Here is a 24,334-nt window from a genome sequence, read left to right as displayed (position 1 = left end):
ATGAACTGTGCTTAATTGAGAGGGATAAAACCCTCATTCAAGTCCCGCTCATCTGCTCCAGACTCCAAAGTCCCAGGACCCAGTGTCCAGCACCTTACCGGTCTCTGCGGTGTATCATGAGCCGTTTGACATCAGCATCGGTTCACCACCGGCTTTCAGATCCCCTCTCCTCCTCTCTTGCCGCTCCGCAACGGTACACTGAAAGCCGCTCCGCCAGCTTCCAGGGAACGCAGGCGCAGTACCTGCCGAGGCTCCAGTGAGAGCGTCACAGCGCAGCACAGCTGACTAGCACTAGAGACCGGCACCGGCTTCTCTGTCTTCCTCGTCTGCTGCCCTGCAAGGCCACACCGGAACCCAGACACCGGCCACCCCACAACGACAGCCGGCCAAGCGCTCCAACACACCGACGCTGGTAGGTAGACAATGGGGCAGACCACTCACTCCACACCGCACTCCTTCCACACCCACATCCGGTCACGCCCCCCCCCGCTTCTAAACACTATACCACACCATTACATTTCTAACCTTTGGCAGTAGGGGTTTGTAACCAAGGACTCCCCTCCTATACCCAGGCTCTATTACTCTGATCAGACCCCAGTCCTCCTCATGTATGCCGAATAACAGACCACAAACACACTCAGGACATGACATTACCACCAACAAGATGTGACCAACAAGTTATATGACGACTGTAGAGAAATACAGGATTGCTCAGATCCTCACGGGATCCCCACGCCCTTGGGCATATTCCTGATGCCCCCTCCTGGTCCTCCCGTGCTTTACCGCACAATTATTTATTCCCCCAGAAGGAGTTTTAACCACATCAACTAATTATCTTCATCAGTGACTATATAATCAATCCCTCATTCCCAACAGCCGCCACAAGACACATGTTCAACAGAACAGAACACATAAGAATACAGGCGAGGCAGATAGAATTGCAGGTTCCTTATAATATCAACAGACTCGAGGCAAGATATATACCTGTCTTTGAGGACCGCAGGAAGCCGATATGGACACAGAGATCAACCAGCCACAGGTACAGGATAAACAGTAGACAAGATATGAAAAAGTGCCTTACCGTTTTCAGAGGTGATCAGTCTCTGCCCCGCCCATGTTGGTTCTCTTTGGTTTCCTCTGGATTAGCTAGTCTTTTGGCCTAGCCTCGAGCCCCACGTTGGGCGCCAGATGTTTTGGGATGAACCAGAACCATCCGATATTTTTATATCTGCCCCCCCTAGCCAAATTGATTTTCAATATGAAGTGTGCACGCTTCTGAAATAAAATCCACTCAGACACAGCTCAGTGTAAAAGTCACTTCTGTTTTAAACATTGTTTCCTGTCATCGCAGCTTATATACTATCAGACGGACATTTCATTATCAGATAAGGCTGGCGTATGCAAACCACAAAAAAAAAATATATATATACCGTATTTATCGGCGTATAACACGCACTTTTTTTTCTGAAAATCAGGGGAAAATCGCATGTGCGTGTTATACGCCGATCCCCTGCGATCCCGAGCTGTCAATTCTTCAAAATCGCCGACCGCGATTTGAAAATGGCGCCGCCAGCGCCGAAATACACAGAGCCGGTCCTCGGCTCTTCTTGGCGGCTCTCGTTCACTTTCGGCTCCACTCGTAGTCCCGAGCGGAGCTATCCGAACCTACTCGGCTAGGTTCGGATAGCTCCGCTCGGGACTACGAGTGGAGCCGAAAGTGAACGAGAGCCGCCGGGAAGAGCCGAGGACCGGCTCTGTGTATTTCGGCGCCGGCGGCGCCATTTTCAAATCGCGGTCGGCGATTTTGAAGCCCAGGTTAGCTGGGATAGAGGTTTGAAGGCTGCACTGGGGCAAGGCTGCACTGGGGAAGGCTGCACTGGGGAAGGCTGCACTGACAAGGCTGCACTGGGGAAGGCTGCACTGACAAGGCTGCACTGGGGAAGGCTGCACTGACAAGGCTGCACTGACAAGGCTGCACTGGGGAAGGCTGCACTGACATGGCTGCACTGACATGGCTGCACTGGGGCAAGGCTGCACTGAGAAGGCTGCAATGATGGGCATTTAAATGTAAGTTTTTTTCCCTTCAACTTCCCTCCTAAAAGTTTTTTTCCCTTAAAATTCCCTCCTAAATTGGGGTACGTGTTATACGCCGGTGCGTGTTATACGCCGATAAATACGGTATATATATATATATATATATATATATATATATATATATTGTGACAAAGTATAGGCTTTAGCTGAGTCGTCCATATAAGGAAGTAGCAAACGGTCATAGCTATGTTCTTGCTTCTTCTAAAATGTTGGTGTTATCTTTTGAGTGTATTCTCGGAAGCAGGTGCGATTCTTCTGTTAACTCTTGCAGTTCAGTTCCACAGTAAGGGAGGGATGTGCTAGCAAACATCTATTGTATATGAATTAAGGTTGATAAGCAGAAGCTGAAACACATACTTATATATCATCTGGCTGAAGAGACAATTCTCCTCTTCTTTTCCGATCATATATCCTCCTGTTGGTTGCCTGTGCCCTGACCATAGTTTTTTGAGTAGTTTGTTATTTTGTTTCAGGAAGTCGACAGTGCTCCGTACTGCTGGGACCGGAGACTCTGGAATAATGTCAGGTATTATTATTATTGTTATTATTATTATACAGGATTTATATAGCGCCAACAGTTTGCGCAGCGCTTTGTAGGAAGACTGGATGAAACCCGTAGTTTGCAAAAAACGGGTACTGACCTGTAACAGAATGGCTGGCATTATTAAAAGCGAACTCCGCCAAGGGTAAGAGTCCTACCCAATCGTCCTGGACAAATGTGGTAAAGCACCGGATGTATTGTTCGAGGGTCCGATTTGTCCTCTCTGTTTGGCTGTTAGTCTGTGGATAGTAAGCAGAAGACAAGGATAAATCAATTTTCAGGACCTTACATAGTGCGCTCCAGAAATGAGAGGTGAACTGGACCCCTCAGTCAGATACGATGTTTGCTGGAATTCCGTCCAATCTGACAATTTCCCTGATGAAAATCTCCATGGCAGAAGGTGTGTTCTTTAGTGGTATAAAGTGGGCCATCTTCGACAAGAGGTCAATGACTACGAAGATTGCCATGCACCCTTCAGACAGGGATAGCTCTACTATGAAATCCAAGGCAATCATGCTCCATGGCCGGTCAGGGATTGGTAGCGGTCTGAGAAGTCCCCAAGACCTGGTTCTAGTAGACTTGTTCTGAATACAGACAATATATGACTTGACATACTCTTTGCAGTGTTTCTCAAGTTTTGGCCACCAGAACATGCGCTGAATCAGCTCAAGAGTCTTGTAGACCCCAAAATGGCCAGCCAGAGGGTTATCGTGACAAAGGCTCAGTACTTTGGCCTGGAAAGTTTCTGGTGCAAAGATTTTATTGTCTTTCCAAAGTAACCCATCCTTTTGCAACAGGGTGACTCCTGGTGGGCTGGATACTCCCGCTGAACCTTGTCTTAGGCTGGGCATCAGATCAGACTGAAGGAGAAGGAACTTGCCATGGGATAGGATGGTGTCAGGAACTGGGGTCTCCTTGGGGTCATCGAACATATGGGAGAGGGCATCTGGCTTGATGTTCTTTGACCCCGGCCAGTAGGTGATGTGGAATGAGAATCTGGAGAAAAATAGCGCCCACCGCGCTTGATGTGGCTTCAGACATTTGGAGGTTCTCAGGTACTCCAGATTCTTGTGGTCGGTGTATATAAGTATAGGTTGTGCCACTCCTTCCAGCAGGTACCTCCACTCCTTGAGCGCAGCCTTAATGGCCAGGAGTTCCCGATCACCCACATCATAATTCTTCTTGGCTGGAGAAAGTTTATGGGAGAAGAAAGCTATGGGATGCATCAAATCCTTAAGACCCTGGCGCTGGGAAATGACTGCTCCTACCGCTGTTTCTGAAGCATCCACTTCTAGTAGATAAGGTAAGGAGGGATCCAGATGACTCAATATGGGGGCAAACGTAAAAAGTCTTTTTAAGGTAGTAAAGGCCATCTCAGCCTCGGAATTTCAATAGAATCAAACATTCTGCTTTGTCAGCTGGGTGATTGGAGAAATGGTGGTGGAGAACCCCTTGATGAACCTACGGTAAAAGTTTGCAAAACCGACAAAACGCTGTATCCCCTTTTTGTCTGATGTTGCAGGCCAGTCCAGAACAGTTGTAACCTTCTGCAGATCCATCTTGAATCCCTCAGTGGAGATTACCAGAACCAGGAACTGAATACTCTGTCGTTTGAATTCACATTTTTCGGGTTTGGCGTACAGCCCATGTTGACGGAGTCGGCAGAGTACAATCTTAACATGCTTCCGGTGTTGATCCAGTGCTGTGGAGAAAATCAAGATGTTGTCCAGATAGACGATTACAAAGATATCTAAGCATTCTCTGAAAATACCATTCACAAAGTGCTGGAAGGTTGCAGGGGCGTTACACAGATCGAAGGGCATCACCAAGTACTCGTAGTGGCCAAATCTAGTACGGAAAGCTGTCTTCCACTCATCCCTGCACAAATTCGCACCAAGTTGTAGCCCCCTCGCAGATCCAGCTAGTGAATACAGCTGTAGTACGTAGCCTTTGAAAGAGCAGTTTTTAACTGTAAATTTATTTAAATCCCGGTAGTCCACACAGGGCCAGGTAGTGTAGAGAGGGTAGTGTATATAGAATACAGGCTAGGTTATACAGAGAGGCTAGTGTATACAGAGAGGCTAGTGTATACACAAGACAGGCTGGGGTAAACAGAAGAAAGCGTAGGGTATACAGAGAGGCCAATTGTGACAGACTCACCCGGGATAGAGGCTTTTGGAGGGGACTGAATGCAAGCCTCTTGCCAACCGATTATGGGCCCTGGCATTTGGGGGAATGGTGCTCTTTGTGAGCTGTATGCCTGGGGACTCTTGAGGTGGTATCACTGTGGATTCGGGTCCTGGTCCCCCAGGACACACAGACTCTGGGGACCCTGTGTATGCCATATGGGAAATGGTGACTTGGAGGGTATGTCTTGGATTGCTTAAAATGGGACAGGAATATTTATCCCCAATATCTCCCTGGATATATATGTAAAGACTATTATTGGTTTGTTTGATTCTGAACTCAACATGTTAATTGAGTGAGCTGATCACATTAGTCTGGCCTAAAGGTCATGACTGAGTCATCTAGGCTGTCTAAAGGGATTAGTTAATTAGCCCAGGTTAATTAGGTTTCTGGTCACAGGTGTATGTTCAGAGTAATATGAGCAGGAGGTATACACCTCCTCTTTGCTGTATAAAAGAGCCTGTATTCCTTTCAATAAAAGAGATTCCTGGTTGAACTTACATACAGCCTGCCTGGTGTTTGTTCTGAGCTACACAACTGGATTAGAACAGCACATAGCTGTAGTTCTAGTCCCGGAGCATCGGATGACCGAACCATCAGATGTTGCGATCTGCAATGTGATTCTATAGCCGCAGAGGAGTGTCGGGAGAGTGGAACCGAGCGAGCAGGGGCTCGTTACAGTGGTTGGCAGCGCTGGGATTTGCTCTCCAATTACTGGGACACTCCAAACCAGCCTGCAGGAGAGTCACACTGAAAGATTTACTTGAGAGCCGGGAGGGACCGGTGGGATCATGCTTCCTTGCCATGAACACATCAAAACCATCACCTGGATCCAAGTCCAGATAGCAGGAGAGGAGAGGTACAGATACCAGCCACCATGGAAGAGGAATTCAGAAGGAGGTTGCGAGAGTTGCAGATACAGCACAGAGGACCAGTATCAGAGCAGGTCCTGCTTGGATGGTTTGATTCTATCCACTGCGAACTCTGGAAGGAAGCGCTAGCCCATGAGCAGTGACGCCAGGGAAAAGTTCTCCCCTCCATCCATGTAAGGTACTGGTCGCAGTATGAAGTGCGAATGCTGTTATTGGGGGAACAGCCGAACCAGGAGTGGACAGCTGAGTTAAGCAGGCTGATCCAGGCAGAAATGCGGTTGGAGGAGAGCTACAGAGCCCTCCAGTGGTATGTAACCCAAGTGTGCCCGTGGACAGCGGATGACAGCCCCACGAAAGGCTTTGACTACGATGGCCTGGGATTGTTGTACTGGAGGCTGTCCAGGGACCCTGACTTTGGGAGTGATCGGGAGTGGCGTTTGGAGGAAATAATGGAGCACAGAGAGCGAAGACTGAATGTCTCGGAAGTGCACTGGGCACAGGAAGATTTGGAGTTTCTGGCCATTCAGGAATGGGAGCTTGAGATGGCCTACAGACAGCTGCTAGACTCTGCTCAGCAGCAGGGTGGGGCTCCCTTTGCCTGGGACTATCAGGAAATACCAGTTGACAACTCTGAAATCCTGGCTGAAGAGTTGACAATGTGGCAGAGTAACAGTGTGCTTTGCCAACCTGCCCCCGCAGCTATGGAGGCGGAGGTCTTATGGTGGATGGAGCAAGTGCTGACTGACCTTGATGACCCTGTTTCTGCATTGGATGATCTTGGATGGAGAAATGTGCCTGTCCAGCAGAATGCCAGAGAATTGGCAGTGGAAAATGTGGAGATCGCTATCCCCAAAGCTGAAGTGCTAACAACAGGGCAGAGCTCTGTTAACCTCGGCCCAGCACTGATAGCATCTTCTGGGTTCCAAGGACAGGAGATGGTGAGCCTTTATCCCCAGACACTAGTTGCAGAGACAGGGGATTTGATAGACTTTTCTGCTGAGGAAAAACAACCTGATGAGCCTCCAACAGAAGAGCTGCTATCAGGGCTAAAGTTCACTGTGCTCTGCCCAGCACCAACAGTGGCTTCGGCCTTCTTGAGAGAAGAGGTAGTTGGCCTTTCTCCCACAACACTGACAGGGACATGTGATTTTCTGCCAGGGTTCAAGACCTCTGCCCCACACCTGTGGCAGTTTCGGAGGCTCAGGGTGAGAAGGTGGCAATCACTTCCCAGCAGCAGATACAGGGGGAGAAGGGAGAGGAGGTGTGTGTTGTCCCTCCCCAACAGTTGGCCAGGGTGGAGGAAGCGGCCTTTTCTCCCCAGCAAAGATCCGTGCACCTGGGAGACAGTACCATAGACATGTCGTCCCAGCAGCCAGATGAGGAAATGGAAAAGGAAGCAGCCGGCTCACCTCCCCAATGGCAGCTACACAGTTTGGGAGTGGAGAAAGCCAGCCTCCTGCCTCAACGGTTAGCCGGAGCGGAGGATGCGGAGTCCCCAGCAGAAGTGCTTGCAACAGGGCAGAGTGCTACCAACCTCTGCCCAGCACCGGCAACAACTGTGGAGTTCCAGGGAGTCAGGGCAGTCGGCCCCTCTCTCCAGCGACAAGCTGATGTAGTAAAGCTGCTACTCCCAGCTGAATCACTGGCAACAGGGCAGAGCGCCGTTGGCCTCTGTCTAGCACCTACAGTGTCTCTACAGTTTCAGAAAGCTGGGGTGATCGGCCCCTCTGCCCAGCAGCAGACCGAGCCCCGGAATGTTAAAAACCACCCAACTGAAGTGCTGGCAGCCGGACAGAGAGTAAATGTTTTTATTTTATCAATATAGTTATTACTTTTCTTTTTGCTTAGGACCTTAGCCAGGAGTCTGTTGCCTCCTATATATCTTTCTTTTTTAACCCTGTTGTATACCTTACGATTCTCTAATTCGATAAACTCACGCATGGCCTCTCTACTCTTATTCAAGTCCACCAATATCTCCTTGTCCCCAGTTTGCTTATGTTGTTGTTCTAACTCCTGAATTTTCTTCTGTAGGGCAAGTCTCTCCCTGACCTCCCTTTTTTCCTTTCTGAGCCCGCCTTTACTATAATGCCTCTGATGTACGCTTTGTGGGCCTCCCATACTACGGCCTCTGGGGTTTCCCTGACTATGTTGGTTTTAAAGTAGAATTCTAATTCTTCCTTAATGCGCTTATCGATATCTCTATCGTGTAGTAGGTCCTCATTTAATTTCCAGCAGTTGGATGGGTGTTTGCCTTTACCTAATTTCCACTGAAGACTTACTGGAGCGTGGTCAGAGAATGTTATTGACCCTATTTTTGTGCCCTCTACTTCATCGATATGCCTGTGTTCCACCAAAAAAAAATCCAGTCTGGAGTATGTCGAGTGTACGGGGGAGTAGAAGGAATAATCTCTTTCATTCGGGTGTTGCAGCCTCCAGACATCTGCCAGTTGGCATTGACGAAGTTTCTTTTTGAGTTTATTCATCCATATCCCTCCAGTCCCCCGGGCACTCGACGTACTGTCTTTACCCGGGTCCAGGCACACATTGAAATCTCCTGCAATAATAGCCCTCCCACTCTTGAAGCCTTCAAACTTTGAGAGAATGCCCAATAAGTACCTAACAGGGTTAATATTCGCACAGTAGATATTTGCTAACGTACACTCCACCCCATTTAGTTTGCCCCTGAGAAATAAAAACCGTCCCTCTGGGTCAATCATTCTCTCCTCCAACTTAAACCTGACGTCTTTAGCGAAGCCTATGGCAATACCTTTTGAGCCCCTAGTCGGGGAGTCCCCGTATTCCCATTTCGGGAAGTCTCTCGAGAGTATTCTTTGGTTCTTACCCACGTAAAGGTGCGTCTCCTGCAAGAAGACTACCTCTGCTTTGAGGAGTTTCAATTCTCTCATTATGTTCGCACACTTTATGGGAGAACCGATGCCCCTCACATTGTATGAAATTAGATTTATCCCTGTCATCTCGTTATTGTACCGTAATGTAGGCTGAACATCTCCTTATGGTTCTAAGAAGCGGGGAACAGTGCAATAAGTACCGGTCTCTCCCTCCCCCTACCCCCCCTGCCCACCCTTGTCCCTCCCTTATCCCCCCATTACCCTCCCCCCAAACCCTCCCCTCCCTCCCCCTCCATCCGGGGGCAGCGGACCATCTCATGGCCCCGTCAACCGTGGCCCTACTAACTCCTCCCGGCCCCTCGTTTCTCCCCCTAGAGGTTGAGCACTGGGGTGCCATCCTTGGATCCAATCATCTCCCCCGGGACTCCCAGGCCGCCCCTCCTCCTCCCCACCCCCCCTCCCACAACCCCCCCAAGACCCGCACCCCCCTGCCTCCCCCTCCCCCTCCCTGCTATCTTGAGTTACGATTCTTTCCCACCATCCCGGAATTTCCACCAGTGGCACTTCCAAGCGATGGCAAAATTTTTGTGTGTCTTCAGGAAATCGCAACGACGCTGAGCTACCCTCTTTGCGTCCGATCAGGCAGGCTGGGAAGCCCCATGAATATTGGACATCGTATGCTCTGAGTTGAGCCAGAAGTGGCTTAAGGGTTCTTCTCCTGGCCAGGGTCTCTGCGGATAGGTCTGGAAAAATCTGTAGGTTTACCTCCCCATACTTCACCGGTTGGTTCATTTTTATGCTGGATTTAATCCGCTCTTTATCCTGGAAGTTGTGGAATCTTATAATTACGTCCCGTGGGGCGTCCCCACTAATCTCAGCAGGCTTTCTTATCCTATGGGCTCTCTCCAATTTGATCTTCGGTCTGTTATCAGTTGGATCTAATTGGTCCCCGAAGATTTGATCGATTTTTTCTTGTAGATTCTCTTTACCCCCCCTGCGTCTCGGGCAGGCCTCTTATCCGCAGATTTTTCCTCCTATTACGGTTCTCCTGGTCTTCCAGTTTGTACCGTAGATTTCTCTGTTCTTTCTGAATCTCTTCTATCTGATATTTGATCTTTTTTATCTCCATTCCCTGTATGTCCATTGTTGCTTCCAGCTCTTCCACTTTGTATGGCCCATATCTTGACGAATTGTTTTGATTTCTCCTTTAATTGATGTTTCTAATCTTGCGAACATTTCTGCCATCTCGCTCTTTGTTGGTAATTGTTTGCTTTGCTGGAGGTCCATTGGTGCCTCTTCTGTTGTCTCAGTACCTATGGTGTGGGAGTCCATCTCCGCCAGTTGTCTTCGTGTGCTTATTTTAGATGGGGGTTCAGGAGTTTTGAATTTGGACCCACCTGCCTTTCCCGGGCTCCCCTTACCACCATCCTGCACCATATATTTCCTAATAGCGCCCGGGCTTATGCTTGTTCTGCTACTGCTGGCCGCGTTGGCTGTGGCCCCCTTTCCTCCCTCCCCCCTCATTATGCTGTTTACGCTGCGGGGCCCTGAGGAACGGTGCTAAGTATCCTACCGGTGTGGCCCGTATTATATATAACCAGTCCTCTCAAATGTTATGCACAGCCAACTGAGGGGTTAATCCATTATAGCCTCCAGGGCCTCTTTGGGTCAGGTACTTCTCGCACAGGGACCCAGTGGGTCAGCAGACTCTCACAGCTTACGCCCACCCAGTATATCGGCACTATGGATATGCTCTTATTTCATAAAAAAAAAATGAAAAAAATATAAGGAAAAACCAACAAAGAGGGAACATTTAAACTAGGTACAGTCCCGCTTCATTAACATAAGTCCCGGTCCAGATTCTCTTTAGCAATGTAACATACACAGAAACGGATAATACAATTTATCATTCCGCAGGTTTTCTTTCTGGATCCCTTACTGAAAAGGGGAGTCCAGCTTCATATAATCAAAGTGGGACACTTACCCCCTCAGCCGCGGTTGCACGATCTTACCCGTTTCTTTTTTTTTTTTTCAATCCAGGCACAGGCTTTCTTCAGTGGGGTCTCCGTGCGCCTGTCGGCTGTTCAAATCAGCGTGACTCACCGCCGTCCGGACAGCCGTCCTCCTCACTTGCTCCCAGGCATGCCCGACCATGCCCCGAGGCAGCTTCACTATCGTTGCGGGGATCCATGTCCAGGACGCATTTTCGGGGGTTAGAGGCACAGGGTATCAGGCTCCAGAGCGGGGGGCGGGAGAACTACAGGGGGGGTGAAGCTGCTCTCAGCCATTCGCCAGAGCTAGAGGGAGAGACGCCCGGCATCCCGGGATTGCTTAAAATGGGACAGTAATATTTATCCCCAATATCTCCCAGGATATATATGTAAAGACTATTATTGGTTTGTTTGATTCTGAACTCAACATGTTTATTGAGTGAGCTGATCACATTAGCCTCCAGGACTGGCTAGGAGATGAACAGTCTACTCCTATTATAATTGTTGATGACTAGGCTGAGGAGGAGGCGAGAACACGGTTTGTATTGTTAATTGTAATTAGCTCCTGCTATTGTGAAAATGTCCTGTGGTTGTACTTATGATAATGTATAATGTACTGTGTGAAGCTCGGTGACCACAAGTCTGGCCTTAGAACAGCACATAGCTGTAGTTCTAGTCCCGGAGCATCGGATGACCGAAACATCAGATGTTGCGATCTGCAATCTGATTCTATAGCCGCAGAGGAGTGTTGGGAGAATGGAACCGAGCGAGCAGGGGCTCGTTACCCCAATGTATACAGAGAGGCTAGTGTATACAGAGAGGTTTGTGTATACAGAAGACAGGCTGGTGATAATCAGAGAGGCTAGTGTATGCAGTAAGGCTAGGGTATACAGAAGACAGACTTGGGAATATAGAGAGGCTAGTGAATACAGAAGACAGCCTATGGTATATAGAGAGGTCAATGTATACAGAGAGGCTAGTGTATAAAGGAGACAGGCTGGGGTACAATGAGAGGCTAGTTTATACAGAGAGGCTGGAGTATACAGAGGACAGGCTGAGGTATACAGAGAGGCTAGTGTATACAAAGAGGCTAGGGTATACAGAAGACAGACTTGGGTATATAAAGGGGCTAGTGAATACAGAACACAGTCTTAGGTATAAAGAGAGGGAAATGTATACAGAGAGGCTAGTGTAAACAGAGAGGCTAGTGTATACACAAGACAGGCTGGGGTATAAAGATAGGCTAGTGTATACAAAGAGGCTAGTGTATACAGAAGACATGCTGGTGTATACAGAAGACAGGCTGAGATATACAGAGAGGTTAGTGTATACAGAGAAGCTAGTGTATGCAGAAGACAGGCCGGTGTATACAGAAGACAGGCTGAGGTATACAGAGAGGCTAGTGTATACAGAGAGGCTAGGGTATACAGAAGACAGGCTTGGGTATATAGAGAGGCTAGTGTATACAGAAAACAGCCTAGGGTATACAGAGATGCTAATGTATACAGAGAGGCTAGTGTATACAGAGAGGCTTGTGTATACAGAAGATAGGTTGGGGTATACAGAGAGAGTAGTGTATACAAAGAGGGTAGTGTATACAGAGGGACTGGTGTATAAAGAGAGGCTAGTGTATAAAGAGAGGGTAGTGTATACAGAGAGTCTAGTGCATATAGAGAGGCTAGTGTATACATAGAGGCTAGTGTATACTGAGGTCAGGCTGGGTTATACAGAGAAACTAGTTAATATAGAATATATACTTGGGTATATAGAGAGGCTAGTGTATACAGAAGACAGCCTAGGGTTAACAGAGAGGCCAATTTATACAGAGACGCCAGTGTATACAGAGAGGCTAGTGTATAAAGAGAGGCCAGTTTATACAGAAGACAGGCTGGGATATACAGAGAGAGTAGTGTATACAGAGAGGGTAGTGTATACAGAACACAGGCTGGGGTATACAGAGAGGCCAATGTACACAGAAAGGCTAGTGTAAAGAGAAGCTTGTGTATACAGAGAGGCTAGTGTAAAGAGAGGCTAGGGTATACAGAGAGACTAGGGTATACAGGTGACAGGGTAGTGTATACAGAAGGCAGGCTAGTGTATACAGAATTCAGGCTGGGGTACACAGAGAGGCTAGTTTATACAGAGATGCTAGTGTATACAGAAGACCGGCTAGGGTATACAGAGAGGCTAGTGCATACAGAGAGGCTAGTGTATACAGAAGACAGGCTGGTGTATACAGAAGAGAGGCTGAGGTATACAGAGAGGCTAGGGTATACAGAGACAGGCTTGGGTATATAGCGAGGCAAGTGAATACAGAGAGGGTAGTGTATACAGAAGACAGGCTTGGGTATACAGAGAGGCTAGTTTATACAGAGAGGCTGGAGTATACAGAAGACAGGCTGAGGTATACAGAGAGGCTAGTGTATACAGAGAGGCTAGAGTATACAGAAGATAGGTTTGGGTATATAGAGAGTAGAGTGTATACAAAAGATAGCCTAGGGTATACAGAGAGGCCAATGTATACAGAGAGGCTAGTGTATACAGAGAGGCTAGTGTATGCTGAAGACAGGCTGGGGTATACAGAGAGGCTAGTGTATACAGAGATGCTAGTGTATGTAGAGAGGCTAGTGTATACAGAGAGTCTAGTGTATACAGAGAGGCTAGTGTATATAGAGAGGCTAGTGTATAAAGAGAGGCTGGTGTATACTGAAGACAGGCTGGGGTATACAGAGAGGCTAGTGAATACAGAAATGCTAGTGTATACAAAAGAAAGCCTAGGGTATAAAGAGAGGCTAGTGTATACAGAAGATGGCCTAGGGTATACAGAGAGACCAGTTTATACAGAAGACAGGCTGGGGTATACAGAGAGAGTAGTGTATACAAAGATGGTTGTGTATACAGAAGACAGGCTGGGATATACAGAGAGGCTAGTGAATACAGAGATGCTAGTGTATACATAAGACAGGCTAGGGTATACAAAGAGGCTATTGTATACAGAAGACAGGCTGGTGTATACAGAAGACAGGATGAGGTATACAGAGAGGCTAGTGTATATAGAAAGGCTAGTGTATACAGAGAGACTAGGGTATACAGATGACAGGCTGGGGTATACAGAGAGGCTAGTGAATACATAAGACAGCGTAGGGTATACAGAGAGGCCAATGTATACAGAGAGGCTAGTGTATACAGAGAGGCTTGTGTATACAGAAGACAGACTGGGGTATACAGAGAGAGTAATGTATACAAAGAGGGTAGTGTATACAGAAGACCGGCTGGGGTATACAGAGAGGCTTGTGTATACAGAGATGTTAGTACGGAAGACAGACAGGAATACAGAGAGGCTAGTGAATATAGAAGACAGGCTTGGGAATATAGAGAGGCTAGTGTATACAGAAGACAGCCTATGGTATACAGAGAGGCCAATGTATAAAGAGAGGCTAGTGTTTACAGAGAGGCTAGTGTATACAGAGAGGCCATTATATACAGAAGACAGGCTGGGATATACAGAGAGTAGTGTATATAGAGAGGGTAGTGTATAAAGAACACAGGCTGGGGTATACAGAGAGGGTAATGTTAACAGAAAGGCTAGTGCAAAGAGAGGCTAGTGTATACAGAGAGGCTAGTGTAAAGAGAGGCTAGGGAATACAGAGAGACTAGGATATGCGTAAGACAGGCTTGTGTATACAGAAGACAGGCTAGTGTATATAATAAAGGGTGGGGTATACAGAGGGGCTAGTGTATACAGAGATGTTAGTGTATACAGAAGACAGGCTAGTGTATACACAAGACAGGCTGGGGTATACAGAAGAAAGCGTAGGGTATACAGAGAGGACAATGTATACAGAGGCTAGTGTATACAGAGAGGCTATTTTATACAGAAGACAGGCTGGTGTATACAGAAGACAGGCTAGTGTATACGGAATACAGGCTGGGGTATGCAGAGGGGCTAGAGTATACAGAGATGCTAGTGTATACAGCAGGCAGGCTAGGGTATACAGAGAGGCTAGTGTATACAGAGAGGCTAGTGTATACAGAAGACTGGCTGGCGTATACAGTAGACAGGCTGGTGTATACAGAAGACAGGCGGAAGTATACAGGGAGGCTAGTGTATACAGAGAGGCTAGGGTATACAGAAGACAGGTTTGGGTATATAAAGAGGCTAGTGTATACAGAAGACAGCCTAGGGTATACAGAGAGGCTAAAGTATACAGAGAGGCTAGTGTATACAGAGAGGCTTGTGTATACAGAAGACAGGTTGGGGTATGCAGAGAGAATAGTGTATACCGGGTACCTAGGGTAGTGTATACAGAAGACATGCTGGGGTATACAGAGAGGCTAGTGTGTACAGAGATGCTAGTATTTGTAGAAATGCTAGTGTATACAGAGAGTCTAGTGTATACAGAGAGGTTAGTGTATATAGAGAGGCTAGTGTATACATAGAGGCTAATGTATACTGAAGACAGGCTAGGGTATAGAGAGGCTAGTAAATATAGAAGACATGCTTGGGTATATAGAGAGGCTAGTGTATACAGAAGACAGCCTAGGGCAGGCATGTCCAAAGTCCGGTCCGCGGGCCAATCATGGCCCATGGTCCGGTTTTGAATGGCCCGCCTGGTTTAAACCAGCCTTTCTCAACCAGTGTGCCGTGGGATCAGGGCTGTCAGATGAGCCCGATCCCCTGCCGAACTGTACATCGGTATTGTGAGAAGCTCCGTCCACCTCAAAAGTGAAAGTAAAGTGCAGGGGAGTGTGCTGTGCTCTCTGCTTCCCCCTACAGTGCAGTACCCGGCTGAATGAGGAAACTGGAATGGTACAGTACTGTGCTAGAAGCTAAATTCGTTTTAAAAGGGCTTTATGTGTCTGTGCATGTGTGTCTGTCTGTATGTGTGTGTGTGTGTGTGCATGCGTCTGTATGTGTGTGTGTGCATGTGTCTGTATGTGTGTGTGTGCATGTGTCTGTATGTGTGTGTGTGTGCATGTGTCTGTATGTGTGTGCATGTGTCTGTATGTATGTCTGTATGCATGTGTCTGTATGTGTGTGTGTGCATTTGTCTGTATGTGTGTGCGCATTTGTCTGTATGTGTGTGTGCATGTGTGTATGTGTCTGCATGTGTGTGCATGTGTCTTTGAGTATGTATGTGTGTATGTTACTTTTAACATACACTTTTAACATACACACATACATTTAATCCGGACCCCCCCCCATTCCTGTACCATCAGAACTGCTTTTGTAGGGCTTGTTTGTGATAGCAGCCAGGACTGCTGCTCCTCTGAAAAGCAATCCATGCACAGATCACTTTTCAGAGGCATTTGACAGGCCGTAAAGAAGCATTATGTTGCCTCCTCACCACCTGTTTTAAGCCCGTAAATGCAGCATCACTATACCACAAACCGTGCAATGCACACAGTTGCGGGGTAGTTGCAGTGCAACCCCATTCAGCCTGGGTATACCTCCAGCTGCAGCCACAGTATGTGTACACCCCCAGCTGCTCCCTCTGCAGCTAAAGGGGGAGAAGTTGGGGTTGGTAAAAACAGCTTAACCATGTGGTTTTACTGCCCCTCCAACCTGACATGTGAACAAGCCCTTGGTTCACATCTGTGTGGCTGTGTGCTGTGTGCAGGGCAGCCCATTCATTTCAATGGGCTTCTCTACCCACAAAAATGCAGGGAAAGAAGTCCCCGACCTTTTTTTTTTTTTTTTTTTTAAATTGCACTGCACCTAAAGCACCCCACGTTTTCCAACCCCTAAAGAGCAGAGCATTAGTCTGTGTACCAGGAACGAGCGCGACAAAGGCAAGAGAATTCTTGTTGGGCAGTGTATTAGTGCTCGAACGAACACACTTATGCCGCGTACACACGATCGGACTTTACGGCATACTTAGTCCGGCGACGGACTTTGTACGCTAGGTGCACCGGACTTAAAAACGGACGGACTTGGACACACACAATCACTCCAAAAGTCCGATGGTTTTGAAGGCGGTGATGTACAGCATGTATGACGGGACTAGAAAAAGGAAGTTCAAGCCCCACTACGCCACCCTTTGGGCTCCTTCTGCTAATCTCGTGTTTATCTTGCGTTAGTAGAAGTTTGGTTAGAGACGCTTTTCACACTTCAGCTTATTTCGATCGTTTTCTGCGGTTCAGTTTGTGTTTGTGAGGTTTGTATCTGCTTGTCAGTGCGTGTTGGTCCGTTCATAACCTGCCTAGCAGGCCGTTCTGGTCCACTCGTTCCTGATTTTCAGGTCGCTTTTCATAGGCCTTGCTGTTCTTCAATGCGTTTGTTCTAAGTTTGTTTGTTTGACCAGCCGGCCGTTTTGAAGCCACGTTGCGTGGACATACTCGTTCTCGAGTTCGTGCTGCATGGGGACTTGGTGTTGGGGTTAATACTTTGACCCGAGTCCAGTCCATGAACAGGGTGAGGAGGAGTTCATGGATGAAGAATTGGTTGCGCCAACGTGACCAATTCTCGCACATGCCTTTGCTCCGTGAGATCCGTGAGAATAATCCTGAGGATTTCAGGAATTATGACGGACCCCGTTTTTGAACATCTGCTGGCTATGCTGACCCCCTATATCAGCAGGCAAGATACCTGCATGAGGCAAGCTATCACTGCAGAGCAGAGGCTAGTTGCCACTTTGCGTTACTTGGCGACTGGGAGAAGTCTTCAGGACTTGAAGTTCTCGACAGGCATCTCCCCCCAGGCTCTGGGGATCATTATCCCAGAGACCTGTTCTGCTATTATTCAGGTCCTGCAGAAGGACTATATGAAGGTAAGTTTTTTCCTTTAACATTACATGATATGTATTTAATGTTTGCTAATGTATTGTCTAAATGTCCTTGTTACCTAATTACCATGCTTTAAATATGCTGGGAATGTCCCCTTTATCTTCATGCATGCCTGTTTTTTTACCTTAATAATTTTTAGGCCTACATGCATATTTCCCTTCAATAACCTCCCCACCATGCAATCCTGGGTCCATTTATACCTCTAGCCTATAGTCCTTTGAACAATGTATATTGTCAGCTCCATTGTACTGTTTTACCCTCCCCCACCCCCTCAAATGTTTGCATCTGTCAGGTGTGTTCTTGGCCCCAATTAGTACCCCTCCCCCACCCCCTCAAATGTTTGCATCTGTCAGGTGTGTTCTTGGCCCCAATTAGTACCCCTCCCCCACCCCCTCAAATGTTTGCGTCTGTCAGGTGTGTTCTTGGCCCCAATTAGTATCCCTCCCCCACCCCTCCAATGTTTGCAACTGTCAGGTGTGTTCCTGGCCCCAATTAGTACTCCTCCCCCACCCCCTCAAATGTTTGCAACTGTCAGGTGTGTTCTTGGCCCCAATTAGTACCCCTCCCCCACCCCCTCAAATGTTTGCATCTGTCAGGTGTGTTCTTGGCCCCAATTAGTGCCCCTCCCCCACCCCATCAAATGTTTGCAACTGTCAGGTGTGTTCTTGGCCCCAATTAGTACCCCTTCCCCACCCCCTCAAATGTTTGCAACTGTCAGGTGTGTTCTTGGCCCCAATTAGTACCCCTCCCCCCACATACAAATCGATCAATGGTCCAATCAGAGGGGGTGAGTAATCTTATAAGTGGGTCTTATTTATTTATTTTTTCTAAAAATAACACATATTAATAATATTCAACTGCTGTTGTTCAAGAATGTTTTTGTGTAATCTGATATCCAGGTTATGTTTAAAAGTACTTATATATTTTTTTTTCTTGTTTGAATCCACAGTTTCCTTCAAACACACAATGGCAGGCTGTGGCCTCCCAGTTCGCTGACCGTTGGGACTTTCCCAACTGTGTCGGGGCGATGGATGGGAAGCATGTCCGCATTGTGCCACCACCCCATTCGGGGTCTTATTTCTACAACTATAAGGGGTTCCATAGTGTAGTTTTGATGGCGGTGGTCTCGGCACAATTGGAATTTATGTTTGTGGACGAGGGGAAGAAAGGCCGGATGTCTGACGGAGGAGTCTTTGCACAGACCGAGCTGTACCAGCGTCTCCAGACTGGTGGCCTGGGATTGCCACCTGATGACCAGAATGTGGATGGACTCCCCTCAGTTTTCATCGCTGATGAAGCATTTGCTCTCGGCGAGCACTTGATGAGGCCATTCCCCCAAAGGACACTCAACCCTGAGAGGAGGGTATTTAATTACCGGCTGGCCAGAGTAAGAAGAGTTGTGGAGAATGCCTTTTGGATTCTGGCCAGCCGGTTCCATTTGTTCCTCTCTAGCAGAATACAAAATCAACTATGTGATCTTTGCCTGCTGAATTCTGCATAATTTCTTGAGACGTCATTCTTTGACATATATAACTTCTGTTGAGCCGGAGGCCGGACTTGGTGTTGATGAACCACTCACAGGCCTGGAAAGTGGCCGTATTGGCTTGGTCCCCCAAACCGCCCGTGAAGTGCGTGACAGATATGTCAATTAATTTAATGGTGGGGGGGCCATTGCAATGCAACAAGATCTTTAAGATTTTTTTGAAAAAAAAAATGTTTTATAAAAACAATCTCTTGTTTTGATTCTTGTTTGCATTTAGTTTTGTCTGCCTCCTAGTGTACTTGTAGTGGCAAGTGCATTTCCCTTTAGTTAATAAGGCCCTTTGTCACTGTAACCACACAAAAAAATAACAAACTGTTATTGATATATAATAAGCCATACACATTGTAGTAGTAAAAACATTTTACTGTGTGCACATTGAAAGGTGCATTTTGTTTGAACGTGTTTTTTTTTTGTTAACAATATTTTTTTGAATTTTTTTAGTTTAGGCATATTTGTAGAAAATATACATTGTTTACAAAATTTGGCTTCACAACAGGGTTTTAAAAACCATAAGAACAAAAAATAACAGGAACTTACAAAGTTCAACATGTTAATAACGGTGCTGGTGATGTCACCCATGTAAAATAAAAAAATTGCAGATGCTCACAATTTCTTGTGAAAAAAGGTTCAAGTCAACATGTGCTATCTCCCATCATGGGGGAGCAATGGACGTGTTTTGTGTGTGCAATTCCTTTGTTCCTCTCACAAACTAACGTTATTCTGATGAAGGGGTTACAAACACAAAACAAGTACATTGATATCCCCTGATGGAAGATAGCACATGATGACACACCGTGTGCATCTGCAAAATTTTTACATTATAGTATTTAGCAAGTTAAAACATTTTAGAAGGATAAAACTTGACATGAAGAACGTGATTGATGTTTTTAGGCAAAATTGTATTAGATTCTGCCCAAAACATCAATCATGTTCTTCATTTCCTGTTGCATGCTGTCCAGCCGATTTCTCATGCTGTCAATTTGGTCACGCATTCTATCAATTTGGCCATTCCACACCATTATCTGGCCAATGAGTCTTTGTGCACTGTCTGTGTTAAATGGCTCCGCCGCTTGGCCTTCCACAACCAGAACATCACCTAAAATTTGTGGATAAAAAATTATAATTGTAAAATATGCATGCCTAAATAGATGAACTTAAGCTGGGGTGTCAGTCACTCACTTGGTGAGGTGGAAATATCGCACACTTCCTCCACCTCTCCTTCCTCCAGCTCGTTGGGTGGGTGTGGTCTTGGGCTGGGGCTTGGGGTAATGTCAGCTTCAGGCTGGTGACTTGGGGGGGGGGGTCCTGGGATCCTTGGACTGTTGTCTGAGTCTTTTCTCCCCTATGATAATTAAACAAAAGGTATAGTTAAAACTAGACATGTGCACACTGAAATATTTCGTTTCGGAATTTCGTTTTCGTCCAAAAAATACATTTATTTAGTTACTCCCGAAATTCGTTTTTATTTATTTCGGTTTTCGTTAAAAATTGCATTCGTCCGAAAATCCTAATTGAGGTCGAATCTGTCATTGAATGCTTATGGTGTCTGTCGAATGTTCAAAGATTCGACGGAGCAGCTAAACTGTGCAACGCCATATAGTTTACCTGCTCCGTCGAATCTTCTTAGAACTTTCAACAGACACCATAAGCCAAAGTACTGTGTACTTAGTTCTAGCTATTTTACTGCTCCTCCTCTTTGGTTACAATCAGCCAATAACATTCATCATCATCATTATTTTTATTTATCTTTCCTCCCCTACGTCGAATCTTTCCTCCCCTATGTCGAATCTTTCCTCCCCTACGTCGAATCTTTCCTCCCCTATGTCGAATCTTTCCTCCCCTACGTCGAATCTTTCCTCCCCTACGTCGAATCTTTCCTCCCCTACGTCGAATCTTTCCTCCCCTACGTCGAAATCTTTTATCCCCTATGTCGAATCTTTCCTCCCCTACGTCGAATCTTTCCTCTCTACGTCGAATCTTTTCTCTCTATGTAGAATAATCTTGGACTAATAGAGCTAAGGTTAGACACATTCGACCACAGGTTTGATGGACACAGACTGTTATTGTCATCATCATGTCGAATCTCCTATCTATATCGAACTGTTGTAGCAACGAAAACAAAAATAAAGCATTTGATTATGTCGGATCTTTCGTTTTTCGGACTCTGCACTTTCGTTATCGTTTGTTAAAACGATAACGAAAATACCTGAAATTCGGACGAAAATGCATTCGGACGAAAACGAATTCACATGTCTAGTTAAAACACAGTGATATTTCAGTCTTGAAAAAGGAATATGAAACGTTCGTTAGAAGTTGTGGACAATTGTCATTTTTTGGCACCAAATATTTTGAAGACAGGATTAAAATTCACTATGCCCAAAAATGCCAAAAAATACACATTTTCATGCAAGTTTCACAGATGCAGAGACCTCAAGTATCCCCTGGAGCCCCTATGTGTATTACCCCCCAAAATGTTCTCGGGTGTCACATAGTACACTAGTGCTTGTGAGTCCAGATGTGGAAACAGTTGCTGTGTCCTGTCCTTACATTACACTGAATCATTATTGAAGAAGCATTATATTTTCAAACACATCTACACAACATCACCACATTTTTGGAATACGACAAATTTTCAAGACCTAAATGTATGTCCAAACCCTGTACCATCGTATTTGGCGAAAAAAAAACGTCATTTTCTTAGTATCATATGTTTTCATCATATGTTTTTTCAAAAGAACGGTCTTTACGAACGATGCTGTATAAACGAAAAGCATATGGATCAGCATACAAGTTAAGTATCTCATTCGGACCACACAACAAGTACTTACTTTTTTTAAACAGCTTCTTTATTCGCCAATATTGTTCAGGCTCCCTACTTTTGAGGTCAGACCACCGCTTCCGCAATTGTTCTTTAGCCCGTTTAGTGCCAAATTTTTGCTCAAGAGCGGTGACAACTGAGGACATTATTTTGTTCTTCCACATATTGGGTCAGGTGTACGGTCCTTTTTTGCCATCGTAGTCCTCCCTTCTCAATATGGACACCATCTCCACCATCTCTTCAAAGGCCCTGTTGGTGGCCTTATATCTCCTCTTGGATCTGGATGGTTGTGGCTCCGGGCTTTCCTCCGCGCTACTTGCAGATAATCTCTCCGCCATCTTTCTCTATATCCTGCCACTGCGCAACGAAGAGTGAAGGGGCGGGGACAAATCGTACTAAAGAATGTCAGGGGCGGGCGACGCAGGCATAGCATTACACATACGCAGTGTATATAAAGCTATTACGCTGGCCTACGTATGTCCGAGCAGAAATAGCGAGCGTCAGAAACGAAGGTAAGATTAAACGTGGGTGTGTGTTTGGTGAATGTGTTTGGTGTGTGTGTGTGTACCCTAGATTGAGCCAAATATAATACTGGGAGTTTGGACTGACATTACAGTTTTTATCTTGTGTCTTGTCTTTCAGCAAAAATGAATCTTTTTTCCTTGTCAAAAGAAGTTTATTGAGTATACAATGTTATAAAGATACATAAAGTAAGTTTACAAGGATCTATAAAGTAAGCTCATTGTTTTACAGTAGGGTTTATATAGGTAAATATCATGAAATTTCAAATATTAAACATTGGGGTCATGTAAACCTAAATTAAAGATATATATCATTTCCTTAGTTACTTTTGTAGGTATTTAAATGATTTATACCTACTATACATATTGTTTACAAGTAGAGTGTATATAGGTCAAATGAATTCTGATAATGAGCTTTAATCGTAAGGTGGAGAAAAGTAAAGAGAAAGAAGAAAAAGGGTTGAAAGGTAGAGGTATGGTCCACAAGGTTGTCCCGCTCGTCAGTTTATTATTCTTTTTAGTTCTCTTTGAAGCCTTAGAATGGGTGTCTCTGTAAGTCATTTAATCTGTTACCATGGCAACAGGACAGAGTCATTGAAGTTTGACAGGAACTGTTGTTTTATCCAAGGATGCCAAAGTTTTTCAAATTTTGGAATTTGATTTTGATCGATGGCTACCATCTTAGCATGGGACATTGTATTATTCATTCTGTGAATTGTTTCTGCTAGTACCAATGTAAAAATGAATCTTTTTAAGGAGGAAGAATTTGACACGTTTTCTTGATTTGTATCAAGAAAACAGAAACCTGTGGGGGGTCAAGCACCCATTGTATTTTAATAGAGATGTAAGGAAGGCAACACTGGGCACACTTTTGGAATTTGTGAAGACTCGAGTCCCCCAGGCAGACCTTAAGTTTGTGGACAATAAAATTGGTATCTTGCGCAACATGTACAGGCGGGAACACAAGAAGATCCAGGAGTCACGCAGATCCGGAGCAGCAGCAGACCAGGTTTATGTCCCCAAGCTGTGGTACTACCAAAAAATGCGATTTCTGGATGACCAGACAGAAGCAAGGCAATCACTTTTGAGCCTTCCCTCCAGCCTTCCCTCCAGCCTTCCCTCCACCTCCACCCTTCCCTCCAGCCTTCCCTCCACCTCCACCCTTCCATCCACCCCAGCTGAGGAGTCCCAAGTAGAACTGGGCCCTTTCATCCTTGATGAAGTGGATGCGCCCAGCTTCAGCCAGGTATACTTTTTTGGTGAATTTGGGATTGTGTAAATATTAATGATGTAAACCTAAAAATTTTTGAAGTGCTTCACCAAAAATGACTTCATCACAATTATTAATATGTAGACATATCACTAGACAGTAGTGGCCAAAAATATACTTCAAATATTGGTGAGCAGCTAGAATAATGGTGGAGTCAAAAAGATAGCCTTTACTATTGGTTTAGAATTATATTTGCAAGTCATGAGCTGAAAATTGTGTGTGATTGCGTAAGCAAACATTACAACTACCGGTATGTCCCTTTTTTTGACCCAGGATGAGCTCAGCCAGGAGGAGTCTGTGCCCAGAGGTATAGAGGAGGAGGCCTTGCCCAGTGGGAGAGAGGAGGAGGCCGTGGCTGGGCCCAGTAGAAGCCTCACGGAGTGTCAGGTGCCTCCCCTCCACATTACCACCAAAAGGCCCAGAAAGATAACTTGAACAGAGGAGGAATCACTAGCCCTCATTCGCGAAGCCAGCCAAATCCTCAGCACACCAGCCAATGCGGAAGAGGCGTATGGAACCTATATGGCCACCAGATTGCTGGAACTAGAAAAGGGGCAACGCCTCCTCTGTGAAGGTCTGATTTTTCAAGCGTATCAGAAGGGCTTGAGAGGGGAGCTTACTGCAAAAACATATATAGCAGATGAAGCCACTCCTCCTGCTACTCCTCCTCCTCCTCCTCCTCCTGTCCCAAGTACTCCACCAGAGGCACAGCCTCCAAGGAAGCCTGCAGCGAAGCGTGGAGGGAAGGCTGCAGGGCAGCGTGCAGGGAAGGCTCCACGGAAGAGTCGAAAGTGACTATCTGGCTTCTGTCTGGTCTGACTTCTGACTGTGCTCCCTGTGCTCCCTAGTCACAAGATACCAA

The sequence above is a fragment of the Aquarana catesbeiana genome, linkage group LG11, assembly GCF_042186555.1.
Source record: "Aquarana catesbeiana isolate 2022-GZ linkage group LG11, ASM4218655v1, whole genome shotgun sequence".
In the NCBI taxonomy this organism is placed as follows: domain Eukaryota; kingdom Metazoa; phylum Chordata; class Amphibia; order Anura; family Ranidae; genus Aquarana; species Aquarana catesbeiana.
Note: the sequence above shows the minus strand (reverse complement) of the source record.